The sequence below is a fragment of the Anolis sagrei genome, chromosome 4, assembly GCF_037176765.1.
Source record: "Anolis sagrei isolate rAnoSag1 chromosome 4, rAnoSag1.mat, whole genome shotgun sequence".
Taxonomy (NCBI): domain Eukaryota; kingdom Metazoa; phylum Chordata; class Lepidosauria; order Squamata; family Dactyloidae; genus Anolis; species Anolis sagrei.
The window spans coordinates 88,356,736-88,376,152 of record NC_090024.1 but is presented as its reverse complement, the minus strand read 5'-3'; the positions used below and the strand labels follow the sequence as shown (position 1 = coordinate 88,376,152).

General features: G+C 38.1%; 1 protein-coding gene across 1 annotated transcript in view; it reads left to right on the top strand.

Moving 5' to 3' along the window:
• Positions 1–19,417, top strand: part of GMDS (GDP-mannose 4,6-dehydratase) — a 335,902-nt gene that overhangs the window by 266,011 nt on the left and 50,474 nt on the right. The window lies entirely within an intron of this gene.

Sequence of the window (19,417 nt, the reverse complement as noted above, 5' to 3'; positions counted from 1 at the left end):
TTCCCATGATCTTAGCCTCTGTTTCCATAGGCTGGGGGATTAAAAAGTTGATTGTGATGATTATATTGTTAGTAGAGGAAATGTGAGGTATTAGTAAAATCTCAGGTGAGTAGCGTGACTTAAGTTTGTTCTGTGTGGTATGCTGGTAACTATGCGACAAATCCTGCCAAACTTTCTTGATGCCAGTTTGCGTCACTTCTGAGTGCCTGTTGTGACATTTATTCTCCACTCCAAACAATCTTCCCCGTAGTGCTAATCCTGTGCTGTTAGCACAGCCTTTTATTCTGGGTATGGTAAGGTTAAAGGGGTCACAAAAGGGTTTTCTACTAAGGTGTGGCCAACACAGTTGGTTTGTGTTAGCTAAGTATTGTTTTGGATCCAAAGAATCACGAGGAGAAAGATACAAGCCACTTTTGTTTTCCAGTAAAAGTGTAGCTGTCGACATAGAAATAAAATATTAAGGTTCTAGAATACTTCTGCTTCTATTTATCCAAGAAAGTGTTTCTCAACCTGGGGGACGGGACCCCTGGGGGGTCATGGGGGTCAGAAGGGTCGCCAAAGATAATCAGAAAACAGTATTTTATGTTGGTCATGGGGGTTCTGTGTGGGAAGTTCAGCCCAATTCTATCTTTGGTGGGGTTTGGAATGCTCTTTGATTGTAGGTGAGCTATAAATCTCAGCAACTACAACTCTCAAATGTCAAGGTCTATTTTCCCCAAACTTCACTAGTGTTCACATTTGGGCATATTGAGTATTCGTGCCAAGTTTGATTCAGATCCATCATTGTTTAAGACCACAGTCCTCTCTGAATGTAAGTGAACTACAACTCCAAAACCTAAGGTCAGTGCCCACCAAACCCTTCCAGTATTTTCAGTTGGTCATGGGAGTTCTGTGTGCCAAATTTGGTTCAATACCATCATTGGTGGAGTTCAGAATGCTCTTTGATTGTAGGTTAACTATAAATCCCAGCAACTACAACTCCCAAATGAGAAAATCAACCCACCCACCCCCTCATCCCACCAGTATTCAAATTAGGGCATATCGGGTATTTGTGCCAAATTTGGTCCAGTGAATGAAAATACATTCTGCATATCAGATATTTAGAAAGGAAAGCTTAGAAAAGACAATTATGCTGGGGAAAATGGAAGGAAAAAGGAAGAGGGGCCAACCAAGGGCAAGATGGATGAATGGCATCCTTGAAGTGACTGGCTTGACTCTGAAGGAGCTGGGGGAGGTGACGGCCGACAGGGAGCTCTGGCGTGGGCTGGTCCATGAGGTCATGAAGAGTCGGAAACGACTGAGTGAATGAACAACAAATCAGATATTTACATTGCAATTCGTAACAGCAGCAAAATTACAGTTATGAAGTAGCAATGGAAGTTATTTTATGGTTGGGGGTCACCACAAGATAAGGAACTGTATTAAGGGGCCAGGGCATTAGGAAGTTTGAAAAACACTGATCTAAGAGGTTACCCAAGCAGAACATCATGTTTGGATTTAGTTTCTTTTCTTTGGAAAACACATGTGAAGTTTCACCAGCACATCTAGATCAGCTGTAGCAAGTTTAAAAAAAAACTTTGTTTCTCTCCATTTGAGATTACCAGGCAGTATTAAACAAGTTAACCCTTTTATAACACAAAGGCAGGGTGTAGTAATTTGTTTTAGTTTGTCTGGCTATGTTTAAATATGTATGAACTTCTGGAAACGAAGATCAACCAGATACATATATTTTAGTGTCGTGTTTTCAGGATCCAAAACTTTGTTTTGCTCATCCACAGCTAGAGCGAGCGAGTGACCTAATACTAAGGCACAGCACTACTTTAAATGTGTGACTTAATTACTATAATTGCTTCTCTGGAAAGGAAATGAAGTAATGGACTGTGTTCTGTATATAGCTCAGTGCCACATATAAGAATGAAAGGTTGAGGAATGATAGCCTGAGTTTCTAACTTTCCCATCTCACTTCTTCCTATCTAGGAAAGTAGAATGCCATATGCATTCAATCATAGGGTTTTTTTCCTTCCAAAGTGTTGAGAACACATTGCCAGTCTTGCAAGAGTAAAATCAAAATTAGCTAGCTTCTCGATGTGAGTTTGTTAGGTTTTACTGTTGTAGCATAAAATTGAAGAGAGTGACAAAATACCCACGTCTTCCATCCATATCTGACTAGCAATAACTCATTTGAGCATCTGTAGCAAGCAAGTATGAACAGTTTTCTATGAATGTGGGTTTCCCTCCTCCCTCCTTTGCTGAGATCCCTGGTTATAGTGTTCATGAACGTATATAATCTGAGAAAAATTGAGAGCTGAAATTTACTGGTTCAAGAACAAGGTGCCTTCTGTCTCTGCTTTCTGTGTCAAAGAACTCATCCTCTTACTTGGAAACTCCCTGGATGTCACATTAAAGGAACTGAACTGTGTTTCTTTTACATAGTTTCCAGTTGTATGTGTCTCAATAGAAAGGCTGTTCTGGAAGCCAAGCCCTTCTTTCTTTGCATCAGTAGTTATTAGGGTGTGTAAAACTCCTAATTAATGGTCCAAAACTGTAAACTTACATACTCAATGAGTGATATGTGTTTAATGTGTATGCTTTGTGGTGTGTATGTATAGTTAAAACAGTGTGAAATTTGCACATATACATACTGAAGATGGTTTTTCACATAGCCTCATAGTACAAGGTTTAGAGCTTTTGGTATGTGTGGTGCTTTCAATCATGCATACAAGTGCACATATTAAGTGTTTATTCCCAATGATATGCCTAGAAGTTTGCCAGGGCTCATTTTAAGTCAGCAGCCCATCCAAAGATGGGTTCTTTGCATGTATGCATGGCATAGACCATTATAGTTCTGTTTGTAAAGATTTTAGATGAGTTTTAGCCAGAACTCTAGAGATGATCACATAAAAGAGTTTAAAGCATGTGCAGAAAATAAGAAAATAAAAGGAAACAGGCAACAAACAAATATTACCACTGTAAAAATGTCATAACACAGAGAAGCAGGACCCCACCTCTAAAAAAGTCTTGTGCTCAGTTTTTCCAGAATATTTTTTACCATAGCTTGTAGATTTTGAAGGGTGGTAAATGGGCACTCTCACATTATCATTTTAGGGCTCTTCCAGACAGGCCCTATATCCCAGGATCTGATCCCAGTTTTCTATTTATCCCTGATTATCTGGCAGTGTGGACTCATATAATGCAGTTTAGATCAGAAAATCTGGAATCAGATCCAGGGATATAGAGCCTGTCTGGAAGGGCCCATGTACTGAGTACAGGAAGCACAGAGTTAGAGGAGTCATGTCATGGGAAAAGCTCATATGCCTGAGTAGGGCTACTATTTCCCTGATACTTAGTAATAAAGTATTATATACTAATAATATTTCCAAGTACTTAGTAATAAAGCTTATAATGCTAATTAAGGTCAGTTTCCAGTGTCCAGGCTCCCATGCCACATGGTGCTGGTGAATTTGCTCCAGGTTTCAGTGAGAACTTTAAAGGAGTTATCTATTCATATAATGTTCTGGATCTACCTTCGGGTGGGGTTCAGCACCTTGGATAGCTTCATAAACGTTTAGACCAAATCCTGGACTCAATCTACTGACATAGAAGCTTCCAAACTTTTCTCTAACTTGGAATAATCTGCCCCTCTTTAGGGGTAACTGATTATGAACAAACACACTACACATCCCAGGCTTGACCCTTGCCATTTAGGAGAGGAAAATCCTTCCAGATGTGATTCAAGCTAAGTCTGTAATTTCTGTCCAAACATTCTCTTGGGCATGAATTCCCAAATGTAGGCTTCCTGTCCATATCTTTGGCGAAGTTTGTTTGCAACCCATTCTAGAAATTGACATTGGAAGTATTGTTCCATGATAGTCCCTGGCTGTAATTTCGCAAGCAGAGTAGGAAGTGCATTGCATAGATTTTGTACTGTTGAATGGGTTGAAATAGTCATATTTGCCACAGACTTGTTAGACTATAGCTTCTTTTGAAATATGCTGGCATGGAGAAATTGAGAGATTATACTACGTCAAATTAAAAATGTATGTATTTTGTGATTTAATACTGTCAATTTTTGCACTTAATAAATTTCATTGCTATACTGTGGTATCACATTTTATTTTCACTCTGTAATTCAAGATGACAAAAACATCTCAGTAACTTTACAAGTCTCTACTGTTGTGGTGAATTCCATGTGAGTGGGCATATCTCCTAAGTAGGTATGTGTAATTAAGTTTTTGGATTTACTGTCAAATAAACAGGGTAAAGGCTTACATTTGCCAGTTGGATTCCTGGATAGATTTCTGTTAAATCAGCTGTGACCTCTTATATATTCTTTTTTCAAATATTTCTAGGCTACAGACAAAAAGAGAGCTCATATGATAGATTTTAATATGCACTTAGATTCACGCCTCACTGCAATGAATGGTGTCACATTTATCAGCTCATGTTTATACATCAGAGTATCTGTGAAAGTATGATGAGAAGGATGGTCCACCCAAGAATATTAGTAGTAGCAGGTGTGTGAATGAGGATGTGGAAACAGAAATTTTCAGTTTCCTTTCTACATTATTGGGTGAGCCATCATCCGCTTAAGTGAAGTCATTCCTTCAGTTAGTGGTGTTGCACTTCAGGACAGGAAAAGCCCTCTGACTGTAAACACCACACCGTTGATTAGAAAACAATCATTTTATTGAAGATGATTACAAAACAGCAAAGTAAAAAGCACTTTAAAGGAATAGGTAAATCCAGTTATGTAAGAAGATAAGCAGGAGCAAAAGTAGTCCAGGATAAAGTTCAGCAAAGTCCATAAAAGCAAAGTCCACACTTCTCTATTATAATTCAGAAAACCAGAAAACATTAATCCAAGGCATGAGTAGACATTCATATAATCCAAGAATCCAAACCATGAAACAACTTAGACAAGAATCTTCCCAGCAAGGCTTCCATGAAACAAGGGCACGAACTACACTAGATTCTAAACGATGCTTCGTCTGACTATATTTCCCATACTTGGAACTTTTATCCCCTCGTTAAGCTATCTCAAGCACTCAGAAATTGGTTTCGCTTTAATTGAAATTTTCTTATCTTTTTCTGTCAGATTCTGGCAGACTGCCAAAGGCACTGTTTGGTCTGCCTGTTTTGACTAATCTCCCGCCTCCTATCTATTTGCTCATTAAGTTTTGCAGCTGGGCCAGGGTCCAGTTGTTTTCAAGCCCCAAATCCTGGGAACTCTCTGGCAACAATTCAGGGAGTACACATCATCCCCACACCCTTCAGGGACATTCTCAAACTACATTTTGCACAGGGATCTCCTGGCCCTTTTCTGCATCAGTATCATTGACCAAACCATTGCCATCTTGAAATTCATTGACATCACTTCCCACATCCAAAGCACCCTGATCCTGAAACACAATCACAGGCTGAACTTCAACAAGTGGCCAAAATGCCTTCCAAAAAGAATATTGGATAACATGGAGGACCCATTGATAAAAACATCTTGAATAGTATCATAGATTATCTGTGTGGCAGAAGACATTGGTTTGCACAGTTCTTCCAATACCCTATTTCTCAGTTTTACCCCCAATCTTGTCCATGAACTGATGTTTCAGATGCGCTCAACTAGAGTTAATTCACCAACCAAATTTTTAAAATCAGGTACTGACATTGGCAGATATAGCTACATGGCTTTCTCACATTTAGTCTGCTGTTATTGTGCCGTTGAAAGTGAAAAAGGCCACTACAATTGTTACAGTTTGTAGTGGTTACTGAGGAATGCCTGTTTCTAGTTGTAAGATCACTGGATGTAAACAGTGTTACAAAGACTTTTATTTGCACATGGGACTAGTCATAGAAAGAGCTGTGGTTTAGTGCAAGCATCTCATTTAACACCTTAAATTGTCTTCACATATGTGGGCTAGATTCCAATAGTATTAGGAAATAAATCTTTGGTGGATAATAATCTGAAGTGTAAAAGCCGGCAGCTGTAATTCAACACAATTGATAATCTCTGCTTAGTACCGTCTTCAAGTTAAATTATTGTGGAGACTAATTAACTTTTTCACAGCGACAGCTCTTCCCTCCAGAAGAAGCAGAAGGTCATTAGTAGGTTAAAAGCCATTACATGCTTTGGCTTTGGCTTTCTCCATAGGAGAATTTGGCCTAGTGATCCTGAAAGTATACCATAAAGGCAAAGCTATTGAAACACATCAGTTTGGTCAAGGGATTTTTCGCAGTCTACTAAGATGTTCTCCCTTTTTATTTTTCTATTTGGGAGTAGAAAAATAATGTGCTACATTGGGTTAATGTGCTACAGTGGTTCTCAACCTGTAGGTCCCCAGATGTTTTGGCCTTAAATTCCCAGAAATCCTAACAGCTGATAAACTGGCTGGGATTTCTGGGAGTTGTAGGCCAAAACATCTGGGGGCCCACAGGCTGAGAACCATTGCGCTACAGTAAAGCTGTGGCCTAATTGGAGTTGGCCCAGTAAAGGAATGAATTTATAAAAGTGTGGTCTGATTTAATGGGTCTGCTGTTGGGAATAATATTTGGATTTAGATCAGAATACTTTGGACCTTGTTATACTTTGGGTTATATTGGGTGAAAAAGGAGATATAAAGCAATAAAACACTTGTGTAGCAATAGGTAGAACAGAGCATTTACTTCATATGTTTCATATGTTGTTGCTGGGATGAATTTCCCACCTGATTGAGGTTATCCTTGTCTGCTTTGTTTTTAAATTTTCCTGGAGATCTGTGTTTTTATGTTTATCACAGAATTACCTTTCTTATTTCTTACTGTCATGGGACTTGTTGGTACTGAAACTATCTCTCCGAGAATATGCGTATCAAATGCTATACCAAAAGTCAGACCTCACACACCCCATAACCTGGGAAGTTGCAGACCTTCCCAAATATTTTTTTAACCTGAAGTAAACTGGATTTGCAGGTTTACTCCAGGTTAAACTGGATTAGCCTGATGCATTGTTTAGACACCTCAGGCTTATCCGTTTCCCAGCCAGCATTAAAAGGCTGTGTAGATGGGTCCTGAGAGACAAACACCATTTCTCACTGGGGGAAAAAAGCCTTTCTTGGCAAGGCACCCTAGGAATGTTTTGAGCAGAACCTCTTGCTTTTTGCCTGCGTCTGGTACAAGAAGGAGGCTATATCATCATTCTAGTCCAATTCAGAATTTGAGAGTGCCTAAGGGAAAGGATGTGTCAGTTTTAAGGAATCCCCCAACACACCCTACAAATCTTGAAAATCTTAACATGCATAACATCATGTCTGCCTTTAAGAAGCAAATATTGTTCTCAGGATCAACATTTTGTTTTCTTTTTTTTTTTAATTGCAGGTTTTTTTCAGAGGTTTCAAGAAGAGCTGGTTCATATGGGTTGATGTTACATGTCACTCATCAGCATGAAATAGAGTTAACTATATGTGATTAGCAAAGTGTAAATAGATGTAGCTGAAAGGTGATAAAGATAAGTGCTCCCAAGGGAACTGGAACATTGGGATGTAGTAGTTTAATTTATTGTTCTTTTATTGCCTTTTCATTCTTTATCATTAATATTATCAATAGTCCTCAGAAGCAATCCTTTACTTACAAAGTGGGTTCAAACCCAAACTTTTTCAGTCGGGGGAAGAAACCAAAAAAATCATTGTTGCCCTTTTGGCCAAGCTACACTTCACCTGAAAATACCCCTAAAAGGTCTAGCTTTTTAGAAATTTCTGCATATGCGTAGAACCTCATGGAGATGATGGTGGGGCTCATTGGTTCTTGTATCTGGATTTTCTATGTCTTTATTTACAGAAGAATGGCTTAGAAATAACTACCTTTCTATGAAGAAGATACATTTCTATGGTGTCTATTTTACCTTAGAGATTCTTTGTACTCATTCCACCATCCATTCTTTTTCTCTCCAAAAAAAATTGTAAATATAACATTCAGAACTGATTTCATATCCTGAGTCAGTAATCTTGTTCGTCAAAATGTGTATTGAATCAGTGCCACAAGTGAAAGTGTCAGGATTGCCTGCAGGGGAACATCTGGGAAGGAAAGCTGAGGTTGTCATTGACTTTTCACTGAGCTTTTCACATTCAATATGAAGTTGGGAATAAATTCCCTGCCTCATAGCAGAGGTAGAGGATACATGTGAAGGGAAAGTGTCTACTACTTATGAAGGCAAGCTAAAATGAGTTGATCCTCAAAGACACAATGGGTTATGTGAACAGGTTACTTAATTAGGCAATCCCTCATTGTCTGAGAATGATGATCTTCCAAGTGTAGTGTGTAAAGCACAAATATATATAACATCATCAAACAAAACAACAATGTATTTGTGTAACGCGCAAGAAATGGAACCAGGATCTAATTTCGGCAACTCTGTCTAAGAGGAAGTTACTTAAAGCTGTATTACTAGGTCAAAAATACTTAAAAAATTACATTAGTAAATGTACAATTCTCATATTATAATTCAACAAAGGATATACTATTCACGGAATAAGTAACAGACATAAAATAAAGCATATGGAAACAACTACGTCCTAATAAGTCCTGGAGCTGCAAAAGTTCTTGAGTCCAATACAAGTAGTAGTCAAAAATTCAGCTTCCAAAATAATGACTTCTATGTTGAATGAGATTCTTCATTGACTCATAACACCAGGAACAGCAACAATGAAGAATCTCCTTCAACACAGAAGTCATTATTTTGGAAGCTGAATTTTTTGCCTACTACTGGTATTGGACAAAATCAGGACAGAATTATGAACCTACATTTTTGCATTGTTCGAGTCTAACTGCATTGGCTAAAGAAAAAGTAGGAACAGAATCAATTTTGCAAAACTTGGTACTCCAAGTTTTTGTATTCATTGTGTAGTAAATTCCAGACTGTTGCTCCCTCTTAGAATGTGTAGAACTATTTCGAAAACTATCACATTCTTGTTCCTATAGGGATCAATTCTTCATCAATCTCTCCCGTCACAGATATCTTTCTTGCACATCTTTGGATTCCTGCTGTTCTGATTCAGTTAATATCCTAAATACCTCAATAGGCTCAAGTTTCCAGCTCTGAGGTGCATCAAGACAGAATTAGCTGGAGACATTTTTGTGATTTTATACTGCTTGAAGAGTATCAGTTTTAATAGACTTCTTCTTGAAGCTCCTTAATGGCCAGAAGAAGCATAGTTTAGTATTTAAACAAATGGAAAGTTGTAAGATTTGCCATTTACCGTTGTCGCATACAGCACTAAATTAGGCTGCCTGCTGTTTGGTGTTAAATATATTCACAGGTTTTAAAGTGCAAGGCCATGATGTACCAAATAGAAACACTTGCCCCAGGTCATTCTCCTCCGAGTATTCCTCTTGCATTTCAGTAGGTTAATAATGTCTGCAATTTATCTCCTTTCTGTCTTTCATAGGAATTTTAAATATGATTCAGTATCCCTCCTAATGCATCCCCTGACCTTGGCATGTCACATGAATGACTGGAGGCCTAAAAATGTCCAAGTTTCTCATACTGAGAGAACATTTTTGCCTGGAGATCATTGCAAGAGATTGCTAGGTAAAAGCCAATGGTTTGCTCAGCCAGCTATTGAAGCAGAAATAATAGATGTGTTTGAAATGTTGTTCCATTAGGGCATGGCCAGAGCTAGTTACAATTAACTAGTTACTTTTAATGCAATATTTTTGTGAATAAGGTATAATAATAACTTTATCTATAGATGGAGAAGTAATATCACATGCTGCCTCATCCTCTGTGCATCATGCTGCAGCCTTTTGCACTTCTATGGATGTTGACGTGAGGACAACATGGTTGAGAGAAGAGTGTGTTTTGTAGCTAGGTTGTTGGTGTGTCGTTTATATCTGTGCATTTATTTGAATTTTAGCATTGTTATCTGCTTCTCGGTACTATTTTTAGAAAAAAAGAATAATGAATTAAAGAAAGAATATGTTCATATGTTTGAACTGTCACATTAGAATATAGCCCATGAATTATATGGATCCCTATGCATTCCTTCGGCCCCTAAGAATTCTCATTGCAGTCGTAGCAAAAACAAAGACAAAACTTTTCTATATCTTTAAATTTGGTCCTGCACTGCTGTATTCCTCTTTGAAATATGACAATCAGGTTGGGTCTACACTGCCGTATATCCCAGGATCTTATCCCAGATTATCTGCTTATAACAGATTATCTGGCAATGTAGAGTCTTATCATCCAGTTCAAAGCAGATAATTTGGGATCATTTCCTGGGATATAGAGTAGTGTAGATCCAGCCTTAGTTGTACTCCTGAATGCATTCATCTTTAAAATGGTGTGCTTATACTCAACAATCACTTTTGCCCCTTCTTCACTGCCATATAATCCAGATTAGCAAAACAGATAATCCTATTTATCTGCTTTAAACTGGATTATATGAGTCAACACTACCATATACAGTTCAAAACAGATAATCTGGGTTTTCTATGGCAGTGTAGAAGTGGACTTTGTTTTAAAGCAGAGGTACTGAATGTCAAGGTACCACCAAATTTCAGTGGGTTAGGGATGGCAGGAAGACTCAACTCAATTTTTTATCAGTTCGGGATTTGATTCTAGGGCCCCTTCCACACAACTGTATAAAATCATTGAACTGGATTGAATGGCAGATAACCCACAATATCTGCTGTATTCACAGCAGGTATTATGGGTTATTTGCCTTGATATTCTGGGTTTTATGGCTGTGCATAAGGGCACAAAATCATTGGTTCCAGTTAATCAAAAGACCTGGGCCCATGTGGCTCTATAGGTGCAAGATGATATTCATTAAAATAATCTATTGCTTGAAAAGTATGAATCCCATCTTATGCTATTTTTACTTCATTACAATATTATGCTTACATTAACTTCCCAGGGTTTAATTTTGATTACATAATTTAGTATGTTACAGTCTGTTCCTGATGCTTGGAATCTTATGGGAAGAATAGCAGTAGGGATGTGAAGGAGAAGGCAACTGAAAAGAGTGGCACACTTTCATTCTTTCTCCAATATAAAATGTTCCATTTTGAGTGGGCCTGCACAACCTATGGCCCTCCAGGTGTTTTGGACTTCAGCTCGCATAATTCCTGACTATTGGAATTATAGGACTTTTGGGAAATAGAGTCTCAGGACCCTTCCACACAGCCATATAACCCAGAAGAATATCAAGGCAGAATATCCCACAATATCTACTTTGAACTGGGTTGTCTGAGTCCACACTGCCATATATTCCAGTTCAAAGCAGATATTGTGGGATTTTATTTAGCTGGGTGGAAGAGCCCTCAAACATCTGGACGGATCACAGTTTGTGCAGGCCTAATCTTGAGGATGCTTTGCTATAGAAAACGGCATTTGGAGATAAGGATGGCCTAATTAGTCTGTCAGAGAGATTTATAGTGATGCATGGTATTCATATATAATGGATGGCAAATTTGTTTCCTGCTGTTGTAATACTTGAATTTGTGTTATTCAGTGAAACTAGTTGGCAATAAATCGAGGGAAAGCAAACGTAAATATTTCTTTACACATTCTCTTTTGGAATTTATTGCCTCAAGGATTCTGGAAGATGTATCTGGCTAGAACTTAGTAAATTTAATTTGTTAAAAGTAATTTATTCCAGTTATTAATTATGGAGGTTATAAAGTAATTCATTGCTGCCATTTGTCAAGTATTGTCAACTGCCATTCCTCTGGCCACAGAGTGGGAGGTAGGTAGCTAGACACAGCTCAGTGGGATCTTGTTTACATCTCCTTTATTATTATATTTATTTAGATTGCATGTCTGAAGGCAAATTAATAATAATAATATGTTAACTTTATTTTTATACCCCTCTTCCATCTCCCCGAAAGGAGTCAGGGCAGCTTACATGGGGCCAAGCTCAAATAATAGAGTTAAAACATAGCACATTAGAGTGCATAACAACAATTTAAAACAACTTAAAACAACATTATACAAAATATAAAACAAGCATCAAAACCAACAGCAATAACATAATTGAAGCCTCGATATGAGTGGGTGGTCTGGTTAATTACAAATTAACTTTTGCAAGCCACTCTGAGAGCCTTTGTGGCTGAAGAGCCAGGTATAAATAATCTAAGTACCGTATATACTCAAGTATAAGCTGATCCAAATATAAGCCGAGGCACCTAATTTTACCACAAAAAAACTGGGAAAACGGATTGACTCGAGTATAAGCCGAGGGTGAGAAATGCAGCAGCTACTGGTAAATTCCAAAATAAAAATAGATACCAATAATATTGCATTAATTGAGGCATCGGTAGGTTAAATGTTTTCGAATAAAACTGTAAGTTAAGATAAGACTGTCCTCTGATTAAAGCATTATTCTAACCTTCTTCAGAGTAAATGTGTTTACATATCCTTCCAATAATAATAGAGTAAAATAATGGAAATGTAATAATAACAGTAATAATAGAGTAAAATAATAAATGTAATAATAACAATAATAAAGAATAAAATAATAAATGTAATAATAATAATAGAGTAAAATGATTAATGTAATAATAATAATAATAATAATAATAATAATAATAATAGAGTAAAATAAAATAAAAACATGACTCAAGTATAAGCCGAGGGAGACTTTTTCAGCTTAAAAAAGGACTGAAAAACTAGGCTTATACTCGAGTATATACAGTAATTAAATTTGTTGTTCAATGCTTTTAATTATTTTTTATAAAGTAGTATAGTATGATTATACTATATCAATTGACTTAAAGTTCATGGTTTCACTTACCATTGCTCCGCAATGTATTCCTCCCCACTCACACTAGAAATGTTTGTGGTACTCTCTAGGTCCTCCAGTGTGGTTTTATTGTATGCTTCCAGCCCATGTAGAGTCAAAATATAGCATTTGTTATTTCCCATGGTTTCACAGAGGGTCTTGAAGATGCGAAGGTGGTACTGTTTCGTGAGATTAAAATGGCAATGGCATAAAACTTGAAAAAATGCTGCAAAAATGTCTGTAGTATTTTAAATACAGTAGGCTCTCCACTTTTGAAGGGTCATACCACCACCACAAAAGTACAAAACCCGTAAATTATAAAATACCCTTCTTTTAACCTGAGAGAATAACTGAACACCAACCATGAACTCATCCTGAGTATCTAGAGATTTCTAGAGAACATATTAATCAAATTGATAAATAATAATAGTGGAATCTATTAATTATGATAGCTAAACAAAACCACATTTTTCAGAAGCAGCGTGCTTCTAGGTACCAATAGCTAATGAGAAGAAAACAGGAGAGCCTGGTTCCTTTCCTGCCTAACTGGTGGTAACATTTGCCTGGCAACTGTTGCAGATGGTTCCTGGACTAAAAAGTCTTTGGGTATCTTCCTCTCCTTATATACTTACCCAATTACAAGAAATTATGCATGCATAGCTGAGAATAAGACCAAGTCTAGTACATGTAAAGGAAGGGTGGTTTCTTTCTTTAGAAATCAAAATGGAAATATGTTTAAGCGATTGGAAAAATATATATATAAGACAGAAGAGGCTAACAGGCTCTTCCTTAAATTTGAACCAGTTTTTGCTTTTGTTTTTGAGTGTATGGACATCTTTCTTCAGATGTTTTGTGTCAACCAATCTCAGAATAGATGGTTACCTGCTCCATCTATACTGAGATCTATGCTCCAGAATTGTTCAAATGCATATGTAGGTATTTGGTGGTTTAAAAATAGCTGCTGCCTGTATTTTTATGCAATGCAAGGCAAGATATTTTTGTACTGAGGTTTTCTAATGATACGGTATTTTGCTGTGCTATAAGAACCTAAGCTGTTTATGTCTAACCACTCTGAGCTCTACGCGTGTTTATGTTATAGCTGCCTACATTTCAAATACCTTAGACTCATAGACCTGGAAGGCAAAACTGTCATTTCCGATGGTCCGTGTGACATGTAGATGAAATACTGAATTCAATCAAATATGTACCATCCAAGCTCAGTCATTAGAACTGGATTCCACAACTGGAAGACTCTTGTCTTTCACACGCATTTTGCTGGGCTGAACCACTTTTGGCTCTGATTTGCATCTTCGGGCAGATCCAGACTGACAAAAGATATGAAACATGCCAGTACATATCATCCTGGATGGTTACTGATAGTACTTCCTCCACATTCAGACAGGAATCATTGTCTCTCATTCCTTTCCGGTACTGATTGGAGTAGAGTTGGATGGGATACAGCGGGATGGAAACAAATCATATGGGTAAGGAGGAGAGACAGCTACTCCCTGAAGTTCACCAGGATGCAGGGAATCTTGTCTGGTTCTTCAGAACAAAACTGAGGACTATATAACACAAACTTTAACACAAACTTAAATAACCTTTAGAGAGCCGTTGGCATCCCTAGACAATGATAGTGATGCAGTACATGTGCTGCCATTTCTATTCAGCAGGTTAGGAGTAGCTAATTGCATTACTTTTCAGCTTCAAAGGCAAATCCTTTTCCAGACATATTTATTTCATATAATATTTATAAATGTATACAATGGTGTGCCTATCTCTGTGCATGATGCAAATATAAATCTCTCTCTTTTTAAATACATGAGGATATTCTACACAGAGGTCTAAAGCACACATTAATCAAGATAACATGTGTTTGTCAGGACTTTCATCTCAGCGAGAGACAGTTATTACTGGAGTCAGAGTCTTGAGCACCAGCTGAGGATAGGAAACTGGATTCGGGCTTGCAGAGTGTGTGACGAATCTCTTTTTCACTATCCTACGCCTTCCGGGATTCATATACAAGTAATATATGTGGCCCTGGATGATGTAATGTTTGTTGCTGACTATAAAAACACCATCCTTATGAATTCAACCTTTTTAAGGAAACCAACATTTTGTAGAGCTGCTATTTTAGAATGTCACTTTCCCGTGAGAAGCTTTTTCTAAAAATAGGGAGAGGAGGGAAGGACAGAAAGACACCCATGCTTTACCAACCTGATTTATTTTCTTTCTTTGATGCAGTTTACTATAACATGAAAGTCAAGGAATTCTGCAAGGCAACCTGTCTGCCATTTAAGCAGGAATATGAGGGTGGGTTCACATTACAGTCTCTTGCTTCTCTACTCCCCACTCCAATCACCATGGAGAGCCAAGAGCCACTATGGATTAGTTCACTCATCCATAGTCATACTTGATGACTTTTATAGGTGAAGGAGCCATCATACATAAAACACCAAAGGTTTTCATGCCACCCAGTACTGCCTCAGTGTTTCACATATGCAGCTGCCAGTTATCAAGTGCTGAATGATCACATTTTCATGTGAACCTGTGCTTTAGTCATTTGCTTTGTAGACAACTTCCATGCATGCAAATGTTCACTGATTTTGTATGTGATTCAGTAAGCGGTTTTTCAGCATGTGAGGATCACGTGAACAACTGTTACTGTTTTGCATAGCTAGGTTCTGTTTGTTGTTGATATTATGTTCTGTCAAATTGGCTTCCACTTATTGCAACCTCATGAGTAAGAGCAGTGCTGGATTTCAAACAAATGAGGCCCTGTGCTAAGTTATTTTTGAGGTCCTTTATTTGGACCAAGTAGAAGGCATGCCCAGTAGGCCTACACCACCTGTTTTAATAGACTCTATGGACCTCATCATACTGGTCACCAGAATCGTTATGCATTGTGGCGAATCCAGCTGTGCCTGGTGGGGGTAGCCCGTCTCCCAGCTTCCACACACCCCATCAATCTCTATGTAACACGGGGAGCCTCCTATGTGTGCCAGTTCACCTTTCCTTTTGCGATGGAGCCCTGCCAGAAGTAGCTCTATGTCATGGGATGGGAGCTGGCGGGCTTCACAAAATGGAAATAAACCAGCAAATGCCACCAAAAAGTACCCCATCTAATGAGGTCATATCATTTTACATCTGGAATCGCTCCAAAACAGGACACCTTCACAACCTCTGAGGATGCCTTCCATAAATGCAGGCAAAACGTCAGGAGAGAATGCTTCTAGAACACGGCCATACAGCCTGAAAAACCTACAACAATCCAGAACGCCTTCTGTTTCTGGGAGGGGGAGGATGAGTTTTAAATGCCATTTTAAGTGTAAAAATATGACAAGACTAGTTCTTTCTAGGGCAGATAACTCACAAATTACTATTTAAATTGAGGAACTTTTCAATAGAGGCCTGGTGCTCAAGGTAGACAGATGTTGAAGGGAAAGGGCTTTAAAAAAAAACCACCTTCCAGGATTTGCGTGGGTCTTTTATGTGTGCACATGTAGATAACTTTCAGTAAGTGGAGCATAGAATGTTTATTACATTTGGTCCCATTCTTTTCTGCCAAGGTTAAGTCATTAACATCTATTCATTATAACAATGTAAACTATGAGCAAGTCAGTCAACCTTTCTTTAAGAACGCTGCAGATGTTCAGAAAAATATCTCCCAGGATGCCTGCCAAATTTCACAGGCATGTCGAGCTTTCCTTTGAAATTTCCAGTTCCGAGGTAGTTTTATGGCATTGTAATAGAATTACGGTGGTCTTGTGTTCTTGTTAGTTTTTGGATTATGAAGAGATGGAAGCCAGAGCTTTTCATTTAAATCTTTTGATCGGAATGTGAACACAAAAGACTCCCTCATTTAGAAGATGTAATTCCACGGCAAATGTCATTTTTAAAACACATTTAACATCTTTAAATTTTGGAATCACCAGTCTCATGAAACATAGTATTGTACTGGTAGTAAGACAATGAGTAAGTATTGTAATGTGTTGTATTATATTGTAACCACCTTCTTTTGTACAAGAATCCTCGTGCAAACTCTGCAAGCCTCAGGTCTTCTTGTCAGCACCTAATTTGACTGACTAGCCGGAGTTATGAGTCATGGCTGATGAAGATGATAGGATGTGTAAGTTGGGAAAGGTGTAAAAGAAGAAATTACCATAAAACCTGCCTCTGTCTAGTACAAGTGGTGCTATCCATTCACACTGCGCTCATGCAAAGATAAGCTTTCTGTTCATCAAAACCAACAACTACAGCAAGATTGCACAAGCTGCCTGTCTGGATAGCAGTGTTATATATGCAGCCTGAATATTCACAAGGAAAGAAACACCAGTAAATTTACATATGCATAGATTTTTCAACAGAAATTTTTAAATCCTATGCCCTGGCTACTCGCCAAGCTGCATTTCTGGCACCAGTTACATTTGTCACAGGCTGCATGTTTTCATTATGGAGGTACCACCCTCCTAAAAAGAGCTCTTGTCTGAGAATGTGGAACATACCAGTCATTTTCTCCTCCTCACTAAGAAAGGACTTTCAATACACTTCAGACACTTCCCCAAGCCTTTTTATAAAGGGGGGACCCATGGTTTTGGTTTTTTTAATCTCTCTTTTGTTCAAAAGACAGTGTTTTTTATTTTCAAAACATTCCATTTTGTGCAGAAAAACAAGGGGGGGGATTGTGTGTGTGTGTTTATTTATTGCAGGACAAATACCAAAGTGTGAAAATCTGGTCTCAATCTCCTGATCTCACCCAGCTGAGGGAAGTCATTTATCCATGTTCCGTCAGGCAATCTGTGGGAATATATATTTAATTCCTAAGAGTGAATGTCTCTGCACCTGACTATGTTTCTCTTGGGTTTTAACCTGGTTATAAGGGTGGGTTTTTAACAAGGAACTGATTCACTGTTACTGCCTCATGAAAGAAGATAAGACCCTTTTCACATACAATGTCATATCTTCATGGAAAACGGAAAACAAATAAATTTTGCCTAGCAATCTGTGTGACGTTTATTATTATTATTATTGTTATTGTTATTGTTATTGTTATTGTTATTGTTATACATCACACAGTCCTAGACGCTTGGGAAGTGTTTGATTTGTGATTTTGTGATATGAAATCCAGCATATATATCTCATTTGCTGTAACATACTGTGTTTTTGTGTCAGTAAAATAATAATTATTTATTTAGATTCTGCCCTATCTCCTTCAGGGAACTCATGGCGGATTCCAACATAAAAAGGCAAACATTCAATGCCTCCATAAAACAAATGCCAACATAATAATCCAGCAAGATAATCTCCTGCAAGAAAGAGGAACTTTTGCTGAATGTTGACTGTGTGTACTTGCTGAATCCCATTTTCCATTCCAAGCTAGAAGAGATCTTTGGGGGCAAATGGTGTCTAATTCATAATATACCTTAGGATTGCAAGCTAAATAAATATACATTTAAGCCAAGCAATTAAGAACTTTGGTAATACCACTATCAACAATCGGGAAGTTGACTGACAGTCAGTTCACAAGCAAGAATCTCAGAATGTGTTTTACAGGTGAAAGTGAGTTGGCTCTGGAAAATGGTGAAATGCCAGTGGCTTTGGAAGGTCTTGGGGGGGGGGGGGTTCCAAGAGTTGCCCTGGACCCACCAAAAAAGATCTGCATGTGATCTGTGATCTGCACATTTGCTCAAATTTACTTCAATCAATCCCAACCAGTCTGATTTTTGTTTACCCCTTGATAAACACGGGATAAGAGTCAAGATTTGTACGTACCTAGTTTTCCTCTCATTTACTGGTCAAGGTAGAAAAGAATGAGTGGCTTCCCATGTATTGTGGTAATTGATGGACACTTGAGAGATGATGGAAAGAGTTTTCTTATTTTGGCAATGCCTATTAGCTCGGGACTTCTTCAACCATATTGCGCATCTTATTTTTCTGTTCATCTGTTGGCTCCAAGCCCAATGTAAGAGTCTGAAACTTTTTACTTCTCTGAAACAATATTTAAAACCTTCTAGTGGGGTGCATAATTCAAGTTAGCAGGTCAGATTTGGAAATGTTTTCTCCAGCAGAAGAGTTTCTAAAAATATTTTGTTCTATCTACAGAGTTTTCTGCTTGCAGTTGAATACAAGTGTAAGGATCTTTGCCTTTAATATCCTTCCCTCCAGTGAGCAGTCAGGCATTATATCCTAGGGTATGGACTGGTTTGATCTTCTTGCGGTCCAAGGCACTCTCAAAACTTTCCTCCAACACCACAGTTCAAAAGTGTCTATCTTCCTTATCTCAGTCTTCCTTGTGGTCCAGCTCTCACATCCATAGGTTACTACAGGGAATACAATTGCTTTAACTATGCGGGTCTTCATTGCCAGTGTGATATCTCTACTCTTAATTATTTTATCGAGATTGGTCATATCTCTCCTCCCACTAAGTAAACGCCTTCTGATTTCCTGGCTGCAGTCTGTGTCTGCAGTAATCTTCGCACCTAGAAATACAAAGTCTGTCACTGCCTCCATGTTTTCTCTCTCTAATTGCCAGTTATCAATCAGTCTGGTTGCCATAATCTTGGGTTTTTTATGTTTAACTGCAACCCAGCTTTTGCAAATTCCTTTTTCACCTTGGTTAGCTTGTACTGAATAATAATATTACAAGTGAGGCAGTTTTCTGTGAGGTG